This window comes from Crinia signifera, chromosome 6 (assembly GCF_055691185.1).
Source record: "Crinia signifera chromosome 6, ASM5569118v1, whole genome shotgun sequence".
In the NCBI taxonomy this organism is placed as follows: domain Eukaryota; kingdom Metazoa; phylum Chordata; class Amphibia; order Anura; family Myobatrachidae; genus Crinia; species Crinia signifera.
The window spans coordinates 110,099,814-110,104,328 of record NC_139222.1 but is presented as its reverse complement, the minus strand read 5'-3'; positions in this window follow the sequence as shown (position 1 = coordinate 110,104,328).

Sequence of the window (4,515 nt, the reverse complement as noted above, 5' to 3'; positions counted from 1 at the left end):
ACACAGGCCGAATCCTAAACTCGGATCTTGGATAAAAATGGGGTACCGGTACCAGTTAGACTCAAGTTAACGTAGGCCAAAGTACTGTTAGTATATTATGTATGGTATGTTGAGAATTTATTGTTTTTACTGTTTATTCCAGTATCTTGTACCATTGACCTGGTGGGTACAGAGATTGGTTCACCAGAGGCCGTAATATTTCTTATTGTTATAAAGTGAAGAATAAAATCACTCCTGTTCAATTGCATCTGCGCTCTCAAGCCTGCTTTCGTTTATTGTCTACCAACCCCCTGGACGACTGAGCTCCTAAGCGTGGGTGTCACATATGGCGTCATACCGAACAGGATCGGACATGGAAGTGCATAAAGGCAACCCCACTGCAGATGACAAAGCCTTTAAGGAATTGTCTGTAGCATTGGATGGACTCCTCAAAATGACTGCAGAGATGAGAAAGACCCTAGCCAACCAGATAATAGAACAGACTGTATACAGAAACGGGGAATGGCGTTCAGAACGCAGAGTGAAGCACCAATCCAGATGGGACGTTACCCAGGAGACGGGAAGATGGGTGACTAATCAGTTTCATGCTCGAGGGAGACCAATATGTTGGCGATGTAGACAAAGTGGTCGCTTTGAGAGGAATTGTCAACAACCCTCAAGTAGACCATCACAAGGAGAACCACCCTGGAAAGGACAACCCAGGAATGCAGGCCCGTCTGAAGTATTCCAGAGCCAAATGAGAGTGTCTGGGGTACAAAATGCTGTGCATAGTGAGCGAACCAACCCAAGAAGGATCTCCGGTCATGTCATGTGGTTCAGTGTACCACGTGGGTATGGGTTCATCAAGAGAACAGATAACAGACAACGCGTGTATGTACATTGTACAGCAATTCAGAGAACAAATCCAGGAAACTGGTTCCGGAGCCTGAGAAGTGGCGAAATGGTGGAATTTGAGTTAGCAAACGGGAGGAAAGGCATCAAGGCTGTACATGTGACCGGTCCGAATGGGGCTCCAGTACAAGGCAACAGACATGCCGCAGAGGGCAGCCAGCATGGGCACTGTCCACGTTTCAGAGAGCCTCCACGCTACTGCCAGCAAGATTACCATTACAGTAAAGGTAGAGAGGAACCCAGCAAAGATTTGCCTGTTGAGAAAAGACCCCAGGGATTTAACAAAATGCAACCAAAGCTGCATGATGTGGTCAGGCGGCAATTTCCCCCAGAACCAAGAGAAATGGAGGGCAGTAAAGTGGTAGAACACACTGGTTCCAGCACAGCCAACCCCAGACCAACAGGTTCCAGTGCGACTGACCAAGAAAGAGCCATTGAAGCTGTGGGGCAACTGGTTGTGGCAGAGAGATCTAGAGCCTTGGAATCCTATAGTAAAGAGTCAGATGTAGCAAAGTCTGAGTGTAAGGCCCCGGAAGAAGACCCTAGTGCAGCTAAGGAAAAGGTGACCTGGCTCTTCCCAGAATTGCATGGACCCGATGTTGAGTACCACACGATAAGTAAGGAGGAAGTCACCTTGTGGTTACAGCAGGCATCAAGAAGGCAAGGAAAAAGATCCAAAAGGAATTTCTAGCAGCTAGAAGCATAAGGAATGTCTTGCCCGCCAGTTACGAATATTGATTGTTCCCGTTGCAATTAGCTGTTGATGCGTGAGGACACGCACATGAAAAAATGTGGGCGAATGTAGTACCCCTGGACTGCTGTGGAACTACAAGTGCCAGCCTGTCTCTGCATTGCCAGTTGCTGAGGCATGCAGCCCACAGCCTGATGCCCCTCTCTTGTTTGACACCCAAAAAGTATAGTAAATCTTCCCAAGAGACTGCAGGGGTTAACTCCCTTTTACTGTACTGTGAATAGCAGGAGTCTGCAATGAGCTGTGAAATGAGGAGGACTTTAGGACCCAGAGATGACTGCAGGGGAAGAACACATGTGAGCAGGCTGCTGGGACAGGAAGTGGAAGTAAAAAGGAGACTACACTTGAAGCATGCTGTGAGAGCTAGGAGCTGGGGGAGCTCTAAAGGGAGAGTCAGCAGTGTGCTGAGAAAGTGAGAGAACATGTTACAGCCATGAGCAGCAGTGTGCTGAGATACAGAGCAGATGTGTTACAGCTGGGAGCAGCAGTGTGCACAGTGATGCAGGACAGACCATGAGGAGCAGTGGTAGGCATCATACCAGCACAGATTGTGTGAAGTACAGAGAAGAGTGGGAGCAGCAGCTGCAGTGGAATCCCTGCTGTACAGATATCAGTGAGAAGGGCTCAGCACTCGGGTGCCTTTTAACCCTGGACATTGTGAGTATGTGTTGCCCTGTACACTCACATTGAACACTACTCCAGACTTTCTATTATACACAGAACATTTGCCTTAAGGGTAACACTCTAAACAAGAAGAGAGCAGAAAGGAGCCTTATATTAATAGGTATCCTAGGGATCTGCTGATCCCTGTGACTCAGTGACATTTCAGCTACACCAAGTCAATGTAATAGGCCATGTGGGGAAAGAGAGTAACTGGTCCCCATCCCACATGTTAACAGGGCCTATGCAAAGGAGGACTCTAATTACAGTAGGCCGCCTGGCTGCAGTACAAGACCCAGGTAGCCCCATCTACAGGACAGTGTCTGTATTACAGTGCCTGGGAATAGCCCCATCTAGTGCATGGACATGGAAATATAGCTCTCATTGCTTTTAGTCCTGTAAACCATTGGAGTACAGTTAATCCTTTCTTGTTGAGCTACAAGGACAGTTCATTTGCCTTCCACAGTATTACACGACAAGGATTATTTCACCATTACCTCGGCCAGAGTTCAAGAGTGACCTTCTGGCTACTTATCCGTAGGAAGGCCAGAGATCAAGAGTCACCCTCCGGCTACTTATCCGTAGGAAGGCCGGGTTGCCCCATAGGGACACCGCCCCCGGGAACTATACATTGGTTCCTGTACACAGGCCGAATCCTAAACTCGGATCTTGGATAAAAATGGGGTACCGGTACCAGTTAGACTCAAGTTAACGTAGGCCAAAGTACTGTTAGTATATTATGTATGGTATGTTGAGAATTTATTGTTTTTACTGTTTATTCCAGTATCTTGTACCATTGACCTGGTGGGTACAGAGATTGGTTCACCAGAGGCCGTAATATTTCTTATTGTTATAAAGTGAAGAATAAAATCACTCCTGTTCAATTGCATCTGCGCTCTCAAGCCTGCTTTCGTTTACTGTCTACCAACCCCCTGGACGACTGAGCTCCTAAGCGTGGGTGTCACAGCCAACCATGTGGCCAGATGGTGTCTGTCTGGTGACCATCATGCTGTTATGATGGTGTTGGGCCTATTGTTATGTGGAGGCTCGAAGCTGCAGCTCCATCTACCCCATTGTTACTCTGGCCCTGCAACCGGGTGTCAGACACTGATGTGTGATGCCAAAATACCGGCTCCTGCTCATATACAGGATCTGGGTTCTGCACTGTACATACATTACGTGCAGCACACAGTTCCTGTCAAAGTGTATGAGCTGGCACTGCAGTCCCAGAGATTTAGATACAAAGCCATGCCCCCTTTTTGTGGCACATGTCTATGTAGAATGTACCCTTTTCTGCCACATCATGTGTCAGACAAGAAAGGAATACCACTGCTATGAACCACACTACCATTTCAGTATCTTTCTTCCAGAGAAGGGGACCTTGTACCCTTCTGCCTGCCTACACTCAGGTGAGCTGGGTGCCAACTGATTGAAAGTAAGTGTTATTGTAACCTATTTCTCAGCACTTTACCTAACTCCCCTCTCCAGTCCATCCTGCTGCCAACCCCCCTCCCCCTCTCATTCCTGCTGCTCCTCTCTGTCAGTTGGTTATCTGGCTCCCAGCCCTATAACGTATCAAGTTTAAACTCTTCACTTCACAATCACTTACAAAGCTCTCAACCACTTAGATCTCCAATCTCTTCCCCTTACTCCCTTTCACCCACACCACTGCCAAATATCACTCATGCTTCATCTATGATTCCCACTCATGTCTTCAGATTTCTCCCACAATGCACCCAACCTCTGGATTGCACTATCACACCCAATCACGCTGTCATCTACCCTCCCAAATGTAGAGAATAAGTGTCAGACACTAGAAGGTATCTGTCACTTTAAGAAGCGCGGTCCTGCTCAGTAATTAAATGTCCATACATTTTTAGTAAAGAATATGCAGCAATTTATTAAAACAATATACAATAATAATTCCCCCCCAATATCAATTCATGAATTGTATATACAAGACAACATGACAGACAAGACATACAACAATAAACATATAATAAAAGCTAGATTAGCTGGGATTTGCCGATTGGTTCAGTCAATTCTATTAGAATAATGATACCCCTTTCAGACAGAAAAAAAGACCCGGTAATTTCCCTGCTCTTGCCGTGTCGACACGGGTTTTTCTTCTGTCTGAAAGGGTCAACACGGGTCTAAAGTTCCGGGACTTCGACCCAGGTATTTACCTGGGTTTTTCCCGTGTCAGACACGTG